At 40.3% G+C, this 24,226-nt stretch overlaps 2 long non-coding RNA genes across 4 annotated transcripts in view; one reads left to right on the plus strand and one right to left on the minus strand.

Moving 5' to 3' along the window:
- Positions 1–5,320: 5,320 nt before the first annotated feature.
- LOC139803075 (uncharacterized) lies at positions 5,321–6,155 on the minus strand. The gene is made up of 3 exons (XR_011728874.1): positions 6,033–6,155; positions 5,851–5,965; positions 5,321–5,533 (listed from the first exon to the last, which is right to left on the minus strand). It is a non-coding gene; the product is annotated as an uncharacterized lncRNA (long non-coding RNA).
- A 44-nt stretch (positions 6,156–6,199) lies between these two features.
- Positions 6,200–24,226, plus strand: part of LOC139803074 (uncharacterized) — a 28,835-nt gene continuing 10,808 nt past the window's right edge. Inside the window, exon 1 of one of the 3 annotated variants that reach the window (XR_011728871.1) lies at positions 6,200–6,295. This is a non-coding gene — a long non-coding RNA (uncharacterized lncRNA). The other 2 variants (XR_011728872.1, XR_011728873.1) reach the window with 2 other exon arrangements.

The following is a 24,226-nucleotide window of genomic DNA, read 5'->3' on the forward strand; positions in this document are numbered from 1 at the left end:
AAACTCTCGTTGAATTTTAATTGAGGAATGTATGGTAGATATTTGTACAGCCCTTCCCAACAGCAGGGGCCATAGCACAGAGCCATCGTTCAAAAACTTGGAAACATTCACGAGAATGACAAGATAACATTTCATGGAGTCACTGAGGGGAAGAGGGACAAACATTCAATTTCTGAGCTCACCCTCAGCTTTTCTGCTTCTGCTCCCTCCAAGGCAGAACTTTCCCTGCTAGTAACAGCAGATAGCAGCCTTTGGTTTTGGACATTTGTCTTTCACACCATTCTTGCAGGACTCCACATAACCACTCTCAGTTTTGTCTCTGATTTCTGATTTTGTTTCTCTGCCTTATTTGTTTAAACTGGGAATTTCTCAGGTCAAGGGCTCTCTCCTGTTGTTGAAGGTACAAGCAGAGCTGCCAGGAGGTGTGGTAACAGCCAGGGCTTCTGACCCTGTACCACTCTCAGTGGAGCTGTGGTAGTGCGTGGTGTGGCTCCGGAGAGCACTAGGAGTAGCTGCTTGCCTGGGTGTCCCAGTGGGACTGCACAGCCTACAGTGAAGCCTGCTCCACTCCATGTGCTTGAGCTAAGTTGATTAAATCTGGTTTGATTGGCTTATTGAGTCCAGATGTAAAAATGTTTCATGTAAGAAAACACGCTGCAAAATGTGGAGAGATTGGATTAATCAATGAAAGGAGTAAAATGGTCTATTTCTGACAATATATGGGACATGCCCAGCCTAAAAAGAGTAACAGTGGCCTGTAACTACTGCCTGGCTTTGGCCACACCACATGAGGATTTTGTAGACTGGAGGAACCAGATCTTTCAACAGCCACTTCCAGGAGGAATCTGGTTCCATCCTGATGGCAAGGTGCAGGATGTGATGACAACAGCTGTGGCAGGAAAGGGCAGAAGGAAACAGGGATTCTGACTAGTAGTGATTGGGCTAAAACACATTTCTTTACTCAGTATCTTTTGCTGGCAGGAGTACTGGGACCAGTCTGCTTCCCTTACTAGTGCTACTTTCTGTGCCCCTCTAGAGGAAAAAATAAAACAGTCCTATCCTAGGGGATAGAGAGGAAGACAAAGCTGCTGCTCATCTTTTACAGTCCTACTGAGAACTCTGATGTTTTTTCACATCTCTGTTTACCAGCCTGTGTAATAACATGCTGGCTGAATAGGCATGAGCCTGATTAATTTTCACAAATTACTTGGAGATCTTCAGTGGCAGGTGCTATTGTAAAGCAGACTGCATTGAATAAAGCAGACTGTATTGAAACCTAGACATGAACATTAACTATTTAACTACATGTAGCTTTATGTAATGACTCTTAATTCTTTGATTTAATCAGAAACCCTGAGAATTCAAAGAAATAAACAGATATGACTGAAGAAAAGAAAATGATGGAGTGTCAGAAATAGGTCAGCTTATTCACTCTGACTTGAACAGTGTCATGTATCATACTGGACACAAGTGGTTGTTGGCATGCTCCATCCAGCTGTGGAACAGCCACTACAGCTGAACTAAGCTACTGATTCTCCAGAAAGGTACTGGTACTGATAACTGGGAGATGGTTATATGGCTTCTTGGCCAGAGGGGACTAAAATCTCTCCTAAAAAATCCTTTCCTGTTCATTTAATCTATCTCATAACTCAATTCTTTTAGAATAGAATCACGATGCAATGAACTTGAGGTTTTAATCTCCATATGATAGTCTCCATATAATATGATAATACAAATTAAAAGTAATACAGATTGCACAGTCTTTTTTTTTAAAGGAAGCGTGGCTGGATAAATTTATTTTCATTAAATAAACTAGGCTTCTCTGAAAATACTTAGTGTGACATTAAAGGGACAGTAATTAAATGCTGGAAAAAGAAAAACATCTTAAACACAACACATAAATCATGTTTCTCACTGTCATAAAATAACACTGTGCCAAGAGCTGTGCAAGAATTAAAAGTAGATGAGACACTTATGTGGCTAATGGAACAATCACTGACAGACCAGCCAAGATGACCACAGTGTTATAAATCTCCATGCCTCAAGAAATAAACGTGAAGGTAAATTCAGGCTGGATAGAAGTTTGTCATAGTGGCAGATTATGTCCTAAGTAATCATCTCATTTCTGTGCCTTCTTCTGAGTAATTTCTTAATTCTAATAATTTGGTGCTGAGTACAGAGTAATATTTTTAACAGAACATAAAGGTGGCTGGGAAAGAGATTTTCCAAAGATATTTAGTCTGGCTTAATGCTGTAGTTGCACTGAATGGGAATTTTACTGTCTTCATATTTTTGTCCTCCATCTTTAGGCAGCACTTAATTTGCCCCGAGAAACTTCTGAAAACTTCCTCCTGATCTGTGCCCATGAGCCAAGATTACTTCTGAGCTCTCTGTTTTTAAATATCTAGATGGTTTATTCTGCCTTCAGCAGGTCATAGCAATTCGGGTCCTAAAGTTGAGGGTTGAGATATAAACTTAAATTTTACAGGTTGGGACATATTTGTGAAAGACCAGTATTTCCATTAAAGAAAAAAATAACATAAACTTATTTTTCTTCTATCTCCATTTCATTAAGTTCTGATCATGGTGTGCCCAGGACTTCAATGCATCTTCATGACACTCAGAATTTGCAATTGCAGCACAAATATCTTATTGCCAGTAAGTGGATGGGGATTCACTGCTGGTAAACACTGAAATTCATCTTGCTATGGTGAATAAACACCCATTCTGATGTTTTGCCTTGATGAAAATGCCTGGGAAAGTCATTGACTCAGTTTTATGCATGCAATAATACAGGCCTTAAAATATGGACCCTAAACCTTCATTCTGAGGAACTAACATCACTTTGGTTATTTAACTACTTCAACAGGTGTCTGAGCAGTCTAAATGTTTCTAATAGACTGCATAGACAGGTTGGGCAGCGTCCAGATACATAATTTGGAGGCAGAAGCATTCACCATTACATGGAGTTTGTGGTCTATAATCCTTTTTACCAGCAGCTCCTAAAACCAGGCAGTGACAAGAAATACTCTCCAGTAGGAATAAAAAAGATCATTATCAAGAAGCATAAGCAATGCTGCAAGTATGAGTGCTGCCTAATGCCACCAGGTAGCTCTTGTGGGCAGCCTGTCCCTATATCCCAGACCTTCAGAAGTCCCATCATTGGGACAGTTGCCTGAAGCATTCTGGTGTTAAATGTAGATTGTGCAGCAGGACAGGGAAGGAAAGCTGATGGAATTTAAGCTATTATGAGCTTTATAGCCTGTAACCAGCACCTTGACTGTAACCTGGAGGTTTCCTGGCAGTGGTGTAGAGCAGAGATTGCCTTCTTCAGTAGCACTCTACTTTAGATCCCCTACAGAGCTATCAATAATTTATGAAAGGTAAACCCAGTTATTGATTTGCCATTTTCTTACATAACCAGTATAGCTGTAACACCACCAGGCATACAAGATAAGGACCTTTCCCTGAAAAGGCCTATAACCCCATGGATATCTGTTCTTGGATTCATTAATCAAAAATGAGGAAGCGTGGTGCTGCAGAATGCAGCTGCTTCAAGCTCTTGCTTGGCTGAGATTTTGTTGTAATTTGCTTTGTTGTAATTTTTGTTGTAATCCTAATGAGAATTTTGTTGTAATTTGCTTTTTTTCCACACTATTGCAAGCAATATTCTTGAAAGTGTCAGAAGTCACTACAAGTCAGAAAGAAAAGTGAGCTGAAAGCAGCAAGTTTGACATGTGAGGAACAGTTTCAATTTCAGGGAATTTTTGCAAGCTCATTCTGCAGACTGTCCCGCAGCAGCATCGTGCAATGCACCTGATCCACTGCCAGGCACAAGCACCTTTCCTAGAGAACCTCATTATCTTGCTAGTGTTTGGTGTAAAGAACTAAATGACAATGAAAGCCCATGAGTAACTGTGTCCAGTAAAAGATCAGAGAAATACCTGAGAGCTCTGGGAATCTGTCATGAGCTCTTCATGAATCTGTCAGAGATGGGTGGAGGGCTATCCAATGGGAATCTTTTGGAACAGCCAAGTACAGCAATGGGCAGGGTACATTGTAATGTATGAAAAAGGATGAAGCACTTGGTAGCACCCTTAGAAATTTGTGCTTTGAGATATTGCCAATAATTTCTGATCCCTGAGTTTTCTTATTTTACAAAGCAAATGTTTCAAACAAATGGGAAATTATCTTTTTCAGTCGATGAGCTGATGCATGGATTGTCATCTGGACAATCTGTGTCCCTGCCAGGCAGTGCTTCTCCAAACTTTGTCCATTCTAGGGACATTACTGTGGTCAATATTTGTTATAATTAAGAATTACTTTCTCAGTTCCAGCTCCACACATATCCAGTAGAAAAAACAAGAAGGCGTCTACTAGCTTACAAGTTAGTGATGCCAAATGAAGTCATTAGACTTGTCAGTCAGTCTGGCACCACTCTTCTGATTAGTAGCTCTCCTTTTTTGGGTAAGACTCACCCAATATCTCTGTGGCTTAAGGAGCTCTAGTTTAACCACAAACTACACCAACAGTAATTTGTTAAAAAATAGCTCACCTTTGTTTAAGGATATCTAAGGAAAGTGCATTCTGACAAGAAGCTAATCACAGCTTCTTTCTTTCTGACCTTTTGGAATGAGCATGAACATTTGGCCATGATGAAGATAATGGAAGAAAATATGTATGAGAATGAGTCACTGAAATTTTTGTTCAGAAAGTAAGATCTATGATCCCAAGAGGTTTTATTTATAGCTTAAGCAAACTCAATGGAAACTTCAGGAGGACAAATTAAACTGTAGAAGAAACTTAAGTAATGAATAATTATTAACTTGAATATGCTATTACCATCACAAATTAAATGAGCACATTATAGCAGTAAAACTGCAGAAGACCTAAGACAGTTTTAATTCTGTGGAGCCCTGCAACTCATCCCATGAGTTGGAATATTTGCTGGAAAAAAGGTTGCATTTCACGCATTGACTTGGTCTCCATCTAAATGTGCAGTAGATGTCTAGAACAAAGAATCTGGAGAAAATTCAGAATAATACTATGGTCTGCATTTTGTCTTTGTTTCTGTCTTCAGTCCTTCTACCTCAGAGTGTGATATCACCATATATGCATTGAAATATATTCAGGGACAAAAAAGTATTTACAGTTGCAAGGATAAAATCAGGCTGCCTTAAGGTAACATCTCTACTTCATCTTTACTGTCATCATAAAGTAACTGCAGCTAGAAAATAGATCCTGGACTTCTCCAGAGCTGATGGAGGAGAGAAATGTTCCTGTGATGCAGGTTATTTAATGAAAACAAAGACTCACAGGATTTTATATGGACGATTTTTTTGTGTATGTAAGTTACAGAAAGGCACTATCAAGTTAGCATCAGTCCAATGTACATTAAAAATACCACACACGTTACAACACTGTTCCTCAGCCAGAGGGCTATGAGCTCTTCTGATCAGAACAGTTCTCTGCTATCCTGGAGCTCTGGGGTCTGTTGTGGAGCAGCAGTGTTGCTGCCAGGTAGGGCACTGGCCTGACTGGGAGGGGATAGGAACTGTAGTCAGAGTTCTTCTAGTGAGATGCTGAGTGAATTATGCAACTCATGTACACTTGAGTGCCTCAGTTTCTCTGCCTTTTACAGGGAAATGATGATGCCTGTCTTTTAAACATCTTCAGCCATTTAGCTGAAAAGCCATATATCAGAAAGAGACTTTTTCCTACCTGGGAGGACAATAAAATTCTGTCAACACCTAAGAGTTACTCCTTCCCTCATACACATACATGTATATGATATAGATATACATTCAATCCCACTTTAGTACGAGTGGGATTTTTTCTGTTTACACTTACAATCATCATTCCTGTGTCTCTACTTCTCCTAGAGTGATTTTTTCACAGAGCCTCTGTAGCCTTTTATGCATACTAACAGGGTGAGTGCCCCTTCAGCTGTTGTGTGACTCTGAGGCTGTTACAAAGAGAAATAACATCAACGTTTAAAAACAAATGAGCAACTGAGAACTTGAATGATGTACCTGTCTCTGTGACGTCCTTTTCTCTTGGGAAATGGAGCAGTTGGAAATACAACTTGGGTCTCTTTGGTGTTGCACAGATCAGCTGCAGCCTGTGCTTTTGCTGTCTGGAACAGGAATATTTTTGGAATGGATGAAGAGGCAATTCTCTTGCCTTGCTTTGCACGTCACTGTGATCTCAGTGCTGCTGCTGCTGCATCTCAAACTGCAAATCTCACTTGCAGCAGCTTTATGATGAATGTAAACTGCTGCTAAATGAAATGAAGGTAACTCCCAAGTAAGGGATGAGAGAATTTTTTTCACTGTTTATTGCTGGATTGTATTGTAAGAGGTTTGCGTATGCCTGAAACTTGAACTGTGTCTCTGGTAAGCAAACATTTTAGAGATGCTGATCAGAATTTCCCAGTGATTTTTTTTAAAATCACTAATTGTTTACAATTTAATTTTAAATTATCTGTGGTCCAAACTTCCCATAGGTACATGGAGATTTTTCCAAACTTTTGCTCACTGTTATGTGCCAAAGTGGAAGTTCCTATCAGTAGTAGAGAGATGAAGGCCCAGCATGAGATAGAATCATAGCACCAGCTGGGTTGGAAAGGACCTCTGAGATCATCAAGTCCAACCCTTGATCCACTACCACTGTGGTTCCCAGACCATGGCACTGAGTGCCACATCCAGCCTCCTCTTAAAAACCTCCAGGGATGGAGAACCCCCTCCCTGGGCAGCCCATTCCAATGCCTGATCACCCTCTCTTGTAAAGAACTTTTTCCGATTATACAACCTAAACCTCCCCTGGCAGAGCTTAAGCCCATGCCCTCTTGTCTTCCTGAGAGCTGCCTGGGAGCAGAGCCCAACCGCCCCCCTGGCTCCAACCTCCTTTCAGGGAGTTGTAGAGAGTGATGGGGTCTCCCCTGAGCCTCCTCTTCTCCAGACTGAACACCCCCAGCTCCCTCAGCCCTTCCTCAAGATAGCTTCATGCCAGAGTTATTAATCTGAATTGTGAATTCAGATTCCTCTTGTAACTGCCTCCAAGCATTAGCATTGAGCTAACTACCTATATGTTGCTCATATTTTTCTTCTTTCTGTTGCGACATACAAGATTTTTCTTCCATCATTTTTCTCCTTTTTGCCTGCCTATTCCTAGCTGGCACCAGTCCTTGAATGCTTTCAATTGCGTACCTGGCTAGTAGATGAACTCTCCAGCAGTCTTGCAGGAGGACTGGTTAAATAATGGCATGGCAAGTAGATAAGGGGTAGCTCAGCATTTAGCTGTATGTGAGCACAATGAAACCAGAGCATTTTTTCCTTTCAGACTGAAGAAGTTGCAGCCCTTGGCTAATAGCTGGATACAGCCAGTAATATGGAAGGTGTGTTCTGGAAGGGAGCTATTGGAGACTTCCCAGGAATGTGGAGGCTACAAACCTGTGATCATGGCAAGGGCTGGAGGGAAGGACATTGCCAATGCATAGATAGGTTTGCCATAAGGTTGCCAGGATTGTCCTGATGTCTCTGTTGTCTTTTGAAAAGAAGCTGCTGCCTGCAAGTGAGGCAGAGCCATGGACCACTGAGGGCACTGAAGGGAGGCAATGGGATGGGGGAGTCTGTAATGGAAGGAAGTATTGCCTCCTATGTGAGTGCAATTGGCTAGTTGGAATAGTGTTTATTAAATATAGTAGGTACAGCTCTTACCAAGTGTGTATTTTTTAAAACTGTATTAGATAAATCAATGAACATGATAGTATAATAGTAATTTTAGACAAACCTTGCAGTGTAACTTCTCTACAGCTTCCTAAGTAGGAAATATCCTTCCTCATGAATGGTTTTGGAAGCTGGGTTGTACATCTCTCTGAGCCCATCAGTAAGCAGATGCAGTGTTTTATTTGTATATGATGATTTCAGTAGTGTTTCTAAATGCTGAATAGGCAGGCTACAAGAAAAAGAAGAATATATATGAATAAAATACCAGTGCTCCTCAGTGTCTCTGTTCTTACAGATGTCAAGGAAATGGGATTACTCTATGTGAAATTAGACATGTTGGTAAGGACAAAGAATTGCAAGCAACATTAAAATGCAACCTTATACTATACCATATAGGTGACACCTTTTTTTCTGTATTTCCAAATGCTTTCAGTTTAATTTTGCAGGGCACTGCTTAATGAATACTGAAAGTCTATTCCCTATGCTGTTACTCTGTCCCATCATCCCTGCTAAGTTTTTGTTACTGTGTTGGTTCCTTCATTCAACAGATACACTTATATATTTCCTGCTTCCTAGAGCTGGATGAATATATGCAAAGAATAATTTATGTTCTTAGATAAGGAACAATGTTAGCATTTCATGTCATAATATTTATTTTCCCTGAGCATTATGCCAGCTGACCCATGTTTTATGGAGGTTTAAGCAATGATAACATGCTGTATCATCTGTTGACCTACTGTGTTTGACAGAAACAGGAGTTATACTATACTGGATATCTCCAAAATTGTCTGCTTCATTTGTATTCATCCAAGGGATATGATGCAGACTCCTTTTCCTTGTTTTATTTATAAACCTTCCCACATTTCAAAGGGCTTTGCTAAGCATGCTACTTGAATCTAACAGAGGATTTTAGCTGATTGACCCATATAGCTGCTGAGAAAGTCCAGCCAAAAATGGGAAGTATTTTCAAGTGCTTTGTCAGTGCTGCTGGGAGAGGTGCCATGCAAAGGCATTTGGATTTCTGATTCACAGGCTTGTAGGATATAAATGTAGCACTTCTGATACAGCACATCTGGATGGAGATGAGTGTGAGATCCGTATAGGTCAGCGCTCTAAAGGATATGATTCTCTGAAAATGTCACCCATGTCTCCTCGTGAGTAGTAATCATTCCCATGACCTGCCAATAAATGTGTAGGATAGATCAGGGTGTGCCAAGCTCTGTGGCTACTGAGGAAAAAAATCCAAGTCTTGGGTTTCTCAGTCTGAGTCTCTGGGCACACTAATATCATGACAGCCAACAAAAGCAGATGCACTTTGAATGAAATCAGCAAAGAGACTCCAGAGATCCTAAAACTAGGAGAGAAGAACATTGTGGTATTAGAATATGGGGTCATGAGCAATGAAAGCTTTCTGAGTTCATGAGGAAAGGCTGGCAGAAACCGGTGCTATTTAAGAACCGGTGCCAGAAAGAAAAGCCAACATTGTCATTTCCACCCTTGTTTGCTTGTAACTTACAAACTGTCTCTTGCTTCCTTTCTTAAACCTTTGAATTCTGTTTAATGAAATTAGTGAAAGTTTATTACTGAGGTCAAACTTCTGCAGATATTGTTTCTTTCCTGTGTTTTACCCATTCTGTGCTGTAATGACTTCTATTTTCTTTCCTATTATTTCAGGCAAACCATGGTTACATTCAGCTGGTTTAACACAGCAGTGATTTACATCTGATGAGGAGACTGCTGGTGCAGCTCACAGCTTGAGCACTGCTACTCCACAGCTGTCTGTTTCTGATTGATTTTTCTCCTCTACTTTTATTCAGAAATTAATGGATTGAATTATGAGTACAATGGGTTTATTCTTAGGTGAAGTTTTGTCAAACATGATAGATATTCTGACAGAAGTATGGATGGTCTGGGTTATATCTAATAGCAATTTAGTGAACATTTTGTTAAAATAAACCAAGTTAACTTAGGTCTGGTATCAAACCAAGGCAACTATGAATCTGTTTGCAGCCATGAGGAGAGGCATCACATTTGTCTGTACTTCATTTCAGTAGATATTAAGCTTTTCCTAATAGTACAATTACATCAGTGTGAAAAGATATGAGGTGAAGCTCTCAAGAATGTAGGAACATCCCTGTGTTTGTGCTGACATCACTGGCAATCAAAGTAAGGGGCTGAGTGTCAGCAAGAAAAGGGATTCTCTCCTACATGGAACAAGAAACTGAGGAGTGAGCTGAGAGCAGGCACTCACTGCTGTTCCCACATGCACTTTTCACATCTTCAAAATTCATGAGACTTGAGCCAAAATTTGTAAAAGGAATATAATGAAAATAGAAAATGAGAAAATGATAGCAAACATTGGAAGGAAAAGCAGAGACTTGGAAGGCTACAAGCCCTCCTGGCTCACACTGCAGCACAGAGATCAGGGATTAGGAAAGATTTGCATCAAGTTCATTCCACCTGAGGCATCAATTAGCAGTGTGGCACCTGAGGTGGTGCTACATGTCTCCAGGCTGAATTTTGGGCCTTCTTTCATGAAGTAAGTCTTCATTTTGATGTTCTGATTTCATCACTGTGTGTATTCAAAGTATTTTAGATGGTACAGATGGTAGCCTTACAAAGCTAATCTCATTTTTGGTAGGTGCTGTGTTCAGAAAGACTTCCCTGGCATAATAGGTGCTGGAGATGAGAAGATCCTTAGGAGTTAAAGTAATACTTGCTACATGCAGCGGAGAGGTTTACTGGTTTTGGTGGGCCTGAGCTAGTGTGGATAGGATAAGTTTGCTGCAGGAAGCTTGTTAGTTTTTAAAACCATCAAGGTATGCAACCTGGGGACCTTTTTTAACAAATTTGTTGCTACTCTGCTAGCACTTTTTCTGTAGTGTCTGCCTTTCCAGTGTGTTTGCCATGAGTCTCAAAAACTGTACCTAAAATGACAAAATACAAGGGGCCATCAGTGCCTATGTTTCTAAAAGAATTCTAAATTGAAGATGGAGCCCCACTTGACCTTCTTTTCACAAACAGAGAGGGGCTGGTGGGAGATGTGGTGGTCGGTGGGCGCCTGGGACTTAGTGATCATGAAATAAGAGAGTTCTCAATAATCAGGGACACAAGGAGGGTTGTCAATAAAACCTCTACATTAGACTTCCGGAGGGCAGACTTTGGCCTGTTCAGAAGACTAGTCCAGAGCATACCCTGGGAAACAGCCCTTGAAAACAAAGGGGTCCAGGAGGGATGGACATTCTTCAAAGAGCAAGTTTTGAAAGCTCAGGAGCAGGCTGTCCCGGTGTGCCGAAATGTGAGCCGGCGGGGAAGACGACCACTCTGGCTGAACAGAGAGACTTTGAAAGAAATTAGGGTGAAGAAGAGGGCCTACCTGTTATGGAAAAAAGGGTTATCTACTCAAGAGGAATTCAGGAATACAGTTAAGTTGTGTAGAAAAAAAATTAGAGAGACAAAGGCAAAACTTGAACTAAATCTCGCCAGCTCTGTGAAGGATAACAAGAAGTCCTTCTACAGATACATCAGTGGCAAAAGGAGGGGCAAGGAAAACATTCATTCTTTACTGGACATGGGCGGGAATGTAATTGTCAAAGATGAAGAAAAGGCTGAGGTATTTAATGCCTTCTTTGCCTCAGTTTTTAATAGTAAAACGGGTTATCCTGAGGACAGCTGGCTTCTGGAGCCTATAGCAGACAAGAATCTAAACAACCCCCCCTGTAATCCAGAAGGAAACTGTCAGTGACCTACTGGGCTGCTTAGATCCCCACAAGTCTATGGGACCAGATGAACTCCACCCAAGGGTGATGAGAGAGCTGGCAGAAGAGCTCGCCAAGCCTCTCTCTATCATCTACCAACAGTCCTGGCTCACTGGGGACATCCCAGATGACTGGAAGTTGGCCAATGTCACGCCAATCCACAAGAAGGGCGGGAAGGAAGACCCAGGAAACTACAGGCCTGTCAGCCTGACCTCAGTGCCTGGCAGGGTTATGGAACAGATCATCCTCAGTGTAATCATGCAGCACCTGCAGGATGGACAGGGGATCAGACCCAGCCAGCACGGGTTTAGGAAGGGCAGGTCCTGTCTGACCAACCTGATCTCCTTTTATGATCAGGTGACCCGCCTGGTGGATGAGGGGAAGGCTGTGGATGTGGTCTATCTGGACTTCAGCAAGGCCTTTGACACCGTCTCCCACAGCATTCTCCTGAGAAAGCTGACAGCCCACAGCTTGGACAAGCGTACTCTGCACTGGGTTAGGAATTGGCTGGAGGGCCGGGCCCAGAGAGTGGTGCTGAATGGGGCTGCATCCAGTTGGCGGCCGGTCACCAGCGGTGTCCCCCAGGGATCAGTGCTGTTCAATATCTTCATTGACGACTTGGATGAGGGGATTGAGTCCATCATCAGCAAATTTGCAGATGACACCAAGCTGGGTGGGAGTGTCAATCAGCTGGAAGGCAGGAGGGCTCTGCAGAGGGACCTGGACAGACTGGAGAGATGGGCTGATTCCAATGGGATGAGGTTCAACAAGGCCAAGTGCCGGGTCCTGCACTTTGGCCACAACAACCCCATGCAGCGCTACAGGCTGGGGACAGAGTGGTTGGAGAGCAGCCAGGCAGAAAGGGACCTGGGAGTCTGGATTGACAGGAAGCTGAACATGAGCTAGCAGTGTGCCCAGGTAGCCAAGAAGGCCAATGGCATCCTGGCCTGTATCAGGAACAGCGTCACCAGCAGGTCCAAGGAGGTGATTCTGCCCCTGTACTCAGCCCTGGTGAGGCCTCACCTCGAGTACTGTGTTCAGTTCTGGGCCCCTCAGTTCAAGAAGGATATTGAGGTCCTCGAACAGGTCCAAAGGAGGGCAACCGGGCTGGTGAAGGGACTCGAACACAGATCCTATGAGGAGAGGCTGAGGGAGCTGGGGCTGTTCAGCCTGGAGAAGAGGAGGCTCAGGGGAGACCTCATTGCTCTCTACAACTACCTGAAAGGAGGTTGGAGCCAGGTGGGGATTGGTCTCTTTTCCCAGGCAGCTCTCAGTAAGACAAGAGGGCATGGTCTTAAATTGTGCCAGGGGAAGTTCAGATTGGATATTAGAAAGAATTTTTTCACGGAAAGGGTGATCAGACATTGGAACGGGCTGCCCAGGGAGGTAGTGGACTCTTCGTCCCTGGAGACATTTAAAAAGAGACTGGATGTGGCACTCAGTGCCATGGTCTAGTGACTGCAGCAGTAGTTAATCAAGGGTGGGACTCGATGATCTCTGAGGTCCCTTCCAACCCAGCCTATTCTATGATTCTATGAAACTAAAAGACCAAATTCTGTTCCTGTTTGTGGCTGAGGGTTACTGGATGTTCCTTCCATATTCAACAGAGCTGTCTGCTCCCAGCCTGGCTTTATTTGAGTGAATGAAATCCTTGGAGATTAAAAAACTATAAAAATCCTCTATAAAACTGGAGGCTATGTGGGGGAAAGGATACAGAGGTGGATTAATAGTACAAGTAAGTAGCTCTAGGCAACGCAGATCCTATTTCCTTTGGGATCTGCTCAAGCCTTCTTGAGTAGGAAGAGAAGCTGGCTTTGTCTTGTAAAGCCACAGATATCTCATGACCTTTGTGGAAGTTCATTGCCTAAATGCTGTTTCTTGGATCCAAAGGCATCAAGGGATCTACAGAAGCTTTGCTGATGATGTGTTTCTGTGGTCTGCTTCTTTCAAACCTTCACCCCTTGGTGGAGGAGAGGGCTCACTGCTTATGATAGAGAATATAATTTCATTTTATAATTTAATTTTATTTCATTGTGCTTTAGACAGAGCTGCCCTGGAACTGTTAACTTGATAGAAAAATCATATTCCATGCAGATATTGCTAAGAGAGAAGCTTCAGTTTTACCATGTGTAAAGTACCTTGTGTCTAACAATATAACACAAAGATTAAATTACATGCTTTAGAAATTTAGCTCTATATGAAACACTTCTGGTAATTAGAAGAACATAGTGAGCAATCTCAGCCTTTTCTTTACCCAGACTTGAATAAGATACCAGAGGTTTAGCTGCCAGAAATAGTTCTGGGAAAGTAAGGAAGTCACCTGAAGAGTCAAAAGCTTATTTTAAACATTGTTTCACAAGGTATTTCCTTATTGCTCTATCTACTACTACAGTTAACCTAAGGTATGAATTTGAGTTTATCCTTCCAACAGCTGAAAATAGCTGGAATATCTTTGTTTTAGTAATCAGTGCAAACTTTTGTTGAATCAAGTCTCTAAAGTGAGGTATAGTCATTGAAATGTTTTCAACTTCTGTCTGTGGAAACATTTATTTTTGTATCCCCTGACCTGTGGGAAAATACTATTTTGAATATCAAGATGAGGTCATGGGACTGAATGGGGGAACGCATCACAGGAGGCATTAGTTTGTTTTTTGAATTTATCAAGATATTTTTATTCAATATTCTGAGTCAGATGTATTATGACTATGCTAGATTTTCTAAAAAAGTTAACTATAGAAATACAAATCTAGTAAAAAAGATTTATTGGCAGAGTACCACATGAGCATTTATTTGCTTTTGTCTTCATAGACACTACTTCATCTTCTCCAGATAATGAAACTGTTTAAGTCAATAGGAACAATAGACTGAAAATGTGAGAATTTTTAAGGACATATTACTAGTAGCCTGGTTTTTAACAATCTCCTTACATCAGCTTTAGAGTCCTTGGTCTATAGTAATAGTGTGTTATCATTCAGACCTGTCTTGTTTCAAGGAAGGATGCTGGTGTTTCACTAAAGACCTTTTCCTAAACTGAGTTACACATCATTTTTGAAAGGGAAGAATATAAGGTAATGAACAACATAGCTAATAGAATCTCTCTTCTCCTGGGAGGGGAAGGTTCTTACACATTTGTAATAGCACTGGAAGTCATTTGGTTCCTGGAGCTAAGCTGTTTTCCATAGCAGACAATAGGAAATCCATCTTCAACGATGATGAATCAATTTTCTGTAACAGTTTAGCATTTAGGATGATGGCACTGTCATGTGCCAGTGAAACTATTAAACAGGTTTTACTGACTTGATAGAAAAGCAGTGGAGTTGCAACACATGCCATTCACTGTAAAAGATTTTCTGACCTCTGCTGTGTGCACTTAGCTGTCAAAAAAAATCAATTATTCTTCACAGTGTCACGTTTAGCAGAGAGTACACTAAAAAGTGGTCAGAATTAGTTTCTGTAAGAGGGAATGAGAGCAATGTAACCCTTTTCTAAAACAATGAGATGACAGCTAAGCTTCCAAAGGACTTGGATTAGCATCCAGATGCCAAGAAAATGTCTCAGAATGTTTTGTTCCTTGAGCTGATATTCCAGGGAAAGATAACCAAGAGCTTGAGTGTTTGGATGCCTTTCTTTGGCTGCAAGGTAACAGTGGTTACCCTGAGGTGGGAACATAATTTCAGATGCATAATTTCAGGCTTGTGTCAGGCTGATTTACTGCTGAAAAACTGTATGCATGAAATCACAAACATGGAAACTCAGCAAGTATAGCAGTTTTGCCTGGAAAAGTGCTAGGGATTTCTGGTTTCAAAAGGAGCAATTTCCTTCCACATAAAATTTAATGTATATTCTGTCCAATGCAAGGACAGCTCTTCCTTCCTGACACTTTTTCTGAAATTATGGCATTGCTAAGAAGAGAGAGTTGGTCTTGGAAAGATATTTAAATCTAGGTAAGGTAAGAAATCTTAAACGACAGGAGACCTGTTGAAGAAATCCCTTCAAAACCAACATAATTCAGTCAGCACTGGGCCTCATCTGGTCTTGGTGGACAAAATCCTGACTGGATCTCCCACTGAGCAGATTAAATTTGAAAATGCAAATGCTTCTTGGAGAGGCAATCAGAAGAGCAAAGGGTGCCTGACATGGAGGAGAACATGAAGGAACTAACTCAGTGGACTGAGGTTATTCACTAAGAGCCCAAATTTGAGCTGCTTTTCTCAGCAAAGTGCAGCACTCTAGCACTGGTTGCTCTTGCTGCCCCTGGGTTTCCTCCCATCAGAATTGCCTGCATTTCCTTCCCTTTAGCATGGAAAGGCTCTTGGTTCACTGCTGCAGCTTGAGCCTTTGTGAACTTCAAGAAAATTTATCTACTGAACCAGATAGCCCATTACCATGAGTAAACATCTTTCCACAGTAAACATACCCCATTTTTGTGGATATTTGCTGAGGAAATGGGAACAGATCTTTGCTGCAGTAAAGTCTGACAAGATGAAGATAAGAGAGAGTATTAGTTCTTACCATTTGAAAAAAAAAGGAGTAGTTCACTGGGAATTTGTATTGCTTTTAACATTAACTCTATTATGATATTGTTACTTTTTCATCCAGTGATAAGACCATGGAGTTTTACCAGGTCTTTTAATGAAGTGGTCTCTCCTGTAAAGGAAAGACTTGAACAATATGTGTTTCACAGAAAGAAATAGCAGGATAATAATCTTGAATAAAATTCTTTACCCAATGAAGTTTTTCTAGGTATTTTTACTAAAGAAAATATCATATCATAAAAATTAGCTTAAATTTGGAATAACTGTAAAGAAAGAAATGTTACCAACATTCCTCTTACTGGTGGAGTCATCTGCATTATTTAATTTCAGAGAAGTTTTACATTCTGGCAACTGGGATTTAATTACTATCTCCTTTTCTAATTCATTTTAATAACTTTAATTATAATTTCCTTCAGTGGTCAATGCTATGGGCTCTTCGTATAATTATAAAGAATTGCTATGTGATTTTGCATTAATGAATATTCACTGAGTATAAGAATTTCAATATCTGTTATTATTAAAAAATTCCAAGCAGAATAAAATTCAATGATAGCTTAAAGACAGAGTGCAGGGCCATCATTTTTTTGGTGATTGAATAAATGAGAAGATCGTGTTGTTTCTCAGCTTCATATCTGGTTCAGGAAGAAGATGGACATATCAGTGGTCTGTTTTGCTCAGTGAAGTGGAAACCATGAAAACAGCAAAAGAGATAGTAATTAGAATGGGCTGAGACTTGAATTTTAAACATATTGAATTTTAGGGCAATGAATAGGTTTTATTCATCTTTTAGATTCAGATAAAGAGTGGGAGTTAAAAGGAGAGTGAGGAATTCAAGTCTGAGAGGCTTTTGGCAATGAGAGCTTGGCTCAGACCCCCTGTGTTTATTACTGAATAGAAACAATAATTGATGCTTCTCCAGTTACACAACTGCTCTGAGTCACCATGCTGTGTGAATCAGGGTAGAATAACACAGCAAAATGTGCTTAAATATACATAAGTACACTGAAGTCCAGAGCTACCTTCATCACTGCCTTTCCTTTTGGTTGCATGAAGTGACCTAAAAATATATTTGGAAAGGCTGAAAAGGCAAGCAGTCACTGGGGTTTTTGGGGCAAACCCCAGTTGCTGGGGTTTTGGTTTTTTTTTTTTTTTTTTTGGTTTGTGATTGTTTGGTTTTACTTGGGGTTTTTGGGTTTTTTAGGTTTGTTTGTTTTATTGTGTTGTGTTTTGGTTTTTTTTTAGTATACAGGAGGAGAGAAATTATATATTAGTTAGATTTACTTATCTTAATTACTGTCCTCAATAACATCTCATGGGTATTGCCTATTGTGTGGGTGAAGTTTTTTTTGTTTGAAATCCATAAATAAGAAAAAGTATTAATTTGTCAAGCTGGAAATAGTAGGACCAACAACATGAGCAGTGACAACTGAGGCTCTCTGACATTTCTTCTCAGTGTTTGGCCTTGAGAGTGTTGAAAACGGTGCTTTTCATACTAAACTTACAGAACCCAGGGTTTTCTAAGCATAGTTATTTTCTTTTCAGAAATCATCAGCTAGCTTTCAACCCCTTCTCTCCCAAAGAATGTTGTCTTTTTAGTGGCTGTCTTTATTCTTCTGAAAGAATAACTGTTCTAATTGGTATGAACTGTGAATACAAATATATCTATTCTAATTTACAAACATGAGTCTACCTAGTGATAGCGTTTTGTAGAAATGGAAGGTCTGCACTGTGAGAAACTCCTTAAAAATGGGAGGTTCTTTCCCTGTCTAAAAGAAGCTCAGCTGGCTTTGTAACAGATCCTGCAGATAACATGTTGGCATTGAGATCATCTTGTGCTAAAGTTTATGGCTCCCTCATGTAATTCAGTAACTACTTTTTCCGAGTTATAGTGGGATACCAACAACACTAAATATGTCAGAAACAAAGTTTGGCATGAACTGTGAAAGGGTGTAAGAACAAAGTTATGTTTTCATGAGAACAAGTGTTCTGTTATGAAATGAAGATAAATAAAGAGAACAAACATTGCATTAAAAATGGAAAACAACAAAAAAGTAAACAATTTAGTGAGCTAGAATATTGGTCATTCCCAGGAAAAGCTTGCCCCCAGTTTTTCATATTGTATTCACTGCTCATAAATGACTACTAGAAAGCACTACTCGAATTGACATTTGCTAGATCATACACTGCACTTAAAATAGATTTCAGGTTTGTGTGGAAATTTCCAGCTATTTCCCAGTCAGAATGATTGTTCTTATTTAAAAAGCATTATAACTACAGACACATCAGTATGAAGTTATGATCTGCATTCTTGCTGATAAAAATTCACTTATAACAACTTTTTAAGTTCCATACTTAATGGTAAGCCACCATTCCTGGTTGGACCTTGTTTTCTGAGACAGGGACTTCCATTTTGTAATGCTTCTGGCTCCCTGGTGAGCATCCACCATTCTGGATAAATTACTTCAATGAACTGCTGATCCTTGTCACAATTTGTTTTTTACTAACAGCAAACACTATTTTTATGCTCTGGTTTAAAAGAAAAAACAGAGTAAATTAGGATCCAGTTCTCCTGTCCCTGAAGTGCTGAGGAGATGAACTTCAGAGAGGTCGGCTCTTGCCTCTTCTTCACCTAGTTTGGGATGCAGCATAAAAGGTGGTCTCTTGTCTCTTCTGTTTGTTTGATCTCTCCAGAGTGATAAGAGGAGAGCCCTCTGCAGATGTTCTCAAAGAGGGACTCTCTTTCTTTGAAAAATATCTTGTGTTTAATAGAATCATGGATTGAATGGGCAGAAGGACAATTAGATCACTGAGTCCAACCTCCAGCCTAACACTGCTCATAGACATTCATCCGATTTCAGATGATCAGTCCTCTAAACAACCAAATGTTTGTTTTACGACTTGGAGTAGGAAAGAAAACATACTTTTACTTTAGTGAAAGCATCTGGGTGACTGCTTTATTTCTGAGACTGTTTTACAGAGCCTGTTTGCACTTACAGCCACCTCCCAGACACCAGCCTCCTTCTAGCCCATGATGCTATGGAGAGGCACAAATTCAGCATAAATAGTACTGATCCACTGAAAAAGCACCAGTTTGGGCAGGGAGTTTTCTGTCATCTCAGCTGCTTAGAGTTTGTTTGGCTGTTACACAAAAAGCCATCAGGAAGAAGTTGAAGCTTTGAGTACCTCAGCTGGGACTGCAGGGAGGGAGATCCAAGCACAGCTCTGCAAGCCAAGGGCACTGCTGTCCCCAGCTTGGGCACCCATGCACAGAAGCTGCAGGGCAGGCTGGCAATCACCATGCATTTAGCACCCAGCTTTAACACCAGCTGGAACTTTAACACCAGAAGAAAAAATTTAAACTGTTGAAGAAGAAAATCTGCTTCAGCCAAACTGAAATCCGTCACTGAACTAACAAGCAATACCTGCCACAAATTAGAGCCCTTCCACAGGGAGAGAGTGTGGTATAATTGCACACCACTTGTCACTGAAAAAGACTATCTCAGCAAGCTGATAATTTTATTTTTTTTTTAGATAAATAGAAATATTTCTGCCAAAGTAAGATTTTTACTCATTATTCATGAATTTACAGTATCTTAGCAAAGGGACAGAATGTACTTCAGTGGCTGACAAGCAAATAGTTTCATAAATAACCCACTTGACACATGTAAGATGTTAACATTTTTTGAGGTTTAGGCAGGGTTGGGGGCAGCAGAAAATATATTTGCTTGTTTCAGTTTTAAGGCAACAAGGTTTTTTTCTACCTATTGATGAGAGGTAATATATTTCTGTTGGCTTCTATGGCCTTTTCCCCACTTCCAGGTGTGCATTCTACAATGACAGACATTTGGCTATGGGTGAGAGTTTCCAAACCCATGTATTATTTAATTTCAGTAAGATAATGCAATGGGATTATGAAACAGAGATCATACTATGAGTCATAATGAAGATTTATGGTTATTCAGTACTTTGGGCCATAAATTATATAGATAATATATGCATAGAAATCTACAACAGATGAAGTAGAGTAAATGTTCTTTAAGAGAAAAAAATTAGTCAGACCCTGCACTGAAGACCTTGCTATTTAAGTAGCATGGAGACAAAACAAGTTTTTGTAGAAGACCTGGAGTGAACTGTCAAGAAAATTCCTGTAGCAAAAGACTAATGAAACAAGGTCCTGGAGCAGCACCCTCAGTCAGACAAGAAACTGAAGGTTATTACAAGGCCTCCAATTTTTTTTATTTTTTTTTTTTTTTAAATAAGCAAGAGGCAAGAAAGAGCAGAAAATATAGGATGACAAAGTGACAAGGAATTGGCACAATACACACATGTATGGAACTAAAGGAAGATACTAATCCTTGGTGAGAGCCCTTGTAATGATGAAACTTTTTACATTTGGATACTCTTCTGCCCTGCAGCCAACAGGGTAGGATGGAAGCTTGAGGTAACTGTGCAGGTTCCCTTGGTGAGATGCAGTCTGAGCATCTTCCCAGATTAATGTGTTCCCAGGCTCGGTGAGAGGAGGAAACGTGTGATGGGATTTACTGCTCTCCAGACATGCAAGAGACATCTGAGAGAAGGAAGGGTTAATATTGTGCAGCTTAAGCTGCAATGTGGTCCTGGTGATGAACCTGAGTGAAATCTATTGACTGGTGTAGGACAAAATAAGCTCTTGGGAGAAAATTATTTAGTATTCAAGTACCTTTTCAATGGCAATAAAAGATTTTTCATATAGGGTAGATGCTTTTGGAGAAGAATCCTTTGATTTAAAAATATCTAAGAACATCAGGAAGCAAATTTAAAATTTTTTCTACTGAATCGTCAACAGAATTTCGAAGGTTTACATTTCTTCTTGTTATTTAACAATCAGATGAGACTTAAAGTTCCTTCTAATCATTATTTATAACACAGAAATGCCTATTAATGATCTCTATGTTTTTCTTCAGGCCAGTGACTATTTCTTTCATTGAAGAAATCTATAATGAATACAGCTTGATGATCAGTAGTGGTATGTCCAACAGTGCCAGGGAAAATCTCACCTAATTGATGGTTTAAATAGAAATATCTGAACATCCAGTGCCTACAAGGGACATCAATTACAGTAAATAATTTGCAGGGGTTGTCATTTAATGGTGTCTCTGTCTCCACAATGGATACACACAGGTACATGATCGCCCCAGCCAGATTTCCCTTTCCACACCAGTTACTCTGCAGACAGAAAAAGGTATAATTCTGTTCATTTTGTTGTTAATTTCTGACTTTCCCACCCCTTGTGACTCTGCAGTGACACTTGATAACTTTTCTTGGGAGGGGGTTATGGTTTTGGGGGTTTATTTGAGGTGGGATTTTTGTTTGTTTTGGCATTTTTGTTTGTTATTTTTGGCTTGTGTTGGTTTTGCTTCTATTTGCTATCTAGGTTTATCTATTGTTTACTTTACTTTTCTTGGCTTTTAAGACACTGTTATTTTCTCCTTGGCTATTATTAGAATGTCTGTTGTAGTCTGATTCAAAAGAAATACTTCATGTCTCTGTATCAGGAGTTTTCTCAGATCCTTTTAATGAGAGGATAGTGCATATCTACAATTTTTGAATGACCATGTGATCATCCCAGGAGAACTGGAATAGAACAAAATGTCTAAGTGAAATGAATTCTTTTGAATTTAATCACCAGCTGCATACTGTAGATTGGTGAGGGTGCTTGTTCTCCTAAGCTATAAAAGTTAATTACATTAATAAGAGGGGCTCTGCTTCCAACTGCAGGAATCAGGTCATCTGACAATGGCTGCTTGGCCTGTTGTACTGCTTGTTTTACCACAGGGACTCTTCATCAAAAGTCAGTGTAGTTCAGACACTATGTACTAAAAAAACATAAATAAGAAACAGGAAATGAAATTTCAAGTTCAGAAATCTAAGACCACAATTCAGGAAGCAAAGAAACAAAGTGGAAAAAAAAAACAACCCAACAATGCAAACAAACAAAAACCATGTGCCTGTGTACATATTGTCTATAAGTAGCCAGTTTTTGGTTTTAGTTTTTTTTTTTTATTAAACAACTGCAAGCTTCCAGAGTGAAGAAAAAAAAAGAGAGAATAGTGCAGTTAGGAAACACAAGAAGCTATTAACTAACTAAAGTTAAAACCACAGTGCTGCTAGTAGAACGAGCAGAAAACCCTTTTTCCTTATGTGTGATCTGTAGGGTTTGGTGTATGGCACAGCATGAGTGGGCACAGTGACAAGAGGTATTTATTCCATCCAGTGTTGATGAGACAAGAAACTCCTCCCCAGCTCAATTCAAATAAAAGGTGATGTGAAATCTGTTCCTCCTCCTATCCATGTGTGGTGCTGCTGGTAGTAACAGTGTTCCTTGGGGCTACAGTCAGGCATGAGATGCAGTCAAATTGGGAGCAGATGGAGCTGTTAGACTGAACTCTGCAATTCTCTCTGCATAACAAAGGTGATTTTGCCTATTGCTTGCCTGTCTGCAGGCTACCAGAGAAGCCTCTGTGGGAGGAGGCTTGTTCAGTGCCTGCTCTCTGCTGTGTCTGCCTCTGGAGAGTGACATCCTGAGATTTGGTCTGGGCAAGCTGTAAATAAACAGGGCTTGGAGAACAGTAGAGATATTTGGTAGCTCATTTATGAAGAAATTTTTGCTTGACCACAATGTTCATGGTGGGAAACTGTCACGGTTTGTTTCTGATGCAAAAGGTTCGAAAAATATATGATAATAAGGATACATAGATACACACGAGCTAAAGAAATGCTGATAGTGCTGCTGGGACCAGGAAGGATCATTTTCTGCCTGTCCTCCTTTTCTAACCATCTGCTAGAGACTGCTTTTGGGAGATGCTGAATGCCATAGACCTTTGGTTTTGTTCTTTTTGGCAGTCCCTCTGGAGTAGTCATCTGTGTCCTGCTGCAGACCTGTTTTGTGGTCCTGGACAATCATTACAGATGGAAGAGGAGAGGGATGGAGTTAGGAGCTGCAGGTAAAATTTGCAGCATTTTGGCAGAGCTGCTCTGAGGTAGGGCTGGATAGCTCAAGGGTCTGGGTCAGAGCCTCAGCATCTGGGCACCTGCCCATCATTCAACACTGACCAGTGTTGCCAGCTATTGAAAAGCAAATTCTAAGAAAAAAGGGACAAACCAAGAAATCTCTGAAAGTCGCTCTAAATTATAATGATTGAAAAAAAATGTGCATGAAATCTTACTATTTCTTCAGATAAATTCTTAAGTTTCAGAGTTTATATTTAAAGTCATGAGGTCACCAATTATATGTAGTTCCAAGAACACATATTTTCGAAAATTAATACCTTTTATGGTATTACTCTTCTAAAACCTTGACAAAAAGAATCACAGCAATGTTATTTGAACTGAGTGACAGCTGGACATAGGGAAGAAGGGAGGGTGCATTAGAGTGGAGGACTCTTAGAAATCAGTGAAATATTTTGCAACCATACAGCAGAGATGATGTACTTCAGCAACTTAAAAAATCTTTAGAGAAACTGTATGTCCCACCTTCTGTACTGCAGGGAAAAGCTCTGTTTGCAACACCATAAATCAGCTTCTTTAATTTATGAAAATTGCTTTGAAACTGCTGAGTGCCACACTATGCAAAAGACCTTCACCAAATCTTCCTAGCAGCTTATTGTTTTAAATTTCAGCATAGATGTCTTGGAATTACTTAGTGCCTTGTAAATAGTCTTACGATAGAGAGGGTCACATTTTGCATTTGGATCACTGGCGGAGTAATAATTTCATTTACAACTAGAGGATAGCTTTAGTACACTTAGATGGGTGCACATTTTCCTTTCTGTAAATCCTAAGGAGACAGGCAAAAAATTGCCAGCAATAAAGGTCAAGATCTGAAGCCCTACTGTTCATACCATAAATAATATTAGCTTTTTTCCTTAAGTTCTCATAACAGCTTCCATAAGTTGCTTGTAATGGTAAAATAAAAGATATTCCTCATGGCACACTGACTGCTCACATCTGAGTACAGGATGCTAAAGTAAACTTCTGTGTATTCCTGTATCCTGCAAGGAACATAACTGTGGATTCTATTGCAGTGGCTGCATCTGTACTGGAATTCTCAAGTGGCACAGAGGGAACAAAGTTAAATTAAAATCCAAGTGACCTCTCAGTGTGGCTGAAGTAAGCCACGTGCAACCCATAGTGTTTGCCTTGGGAGTAGTCTCACCAAAGAGCCACA

Source organism: Heliangelus exortis, chromosome 15 (assembly GCF_036169615.1).
Source record: "Heliangelus exortis chromosome 15, bHelExo1.hap1, whole genome shotgun sequence".
Classification (NCBI taxonomy): Eukaryota; Metazoa; Chordata; class Aves; order Apodiformes; family Trochilidae; genus Heliangelus; species Heliangelus exortis.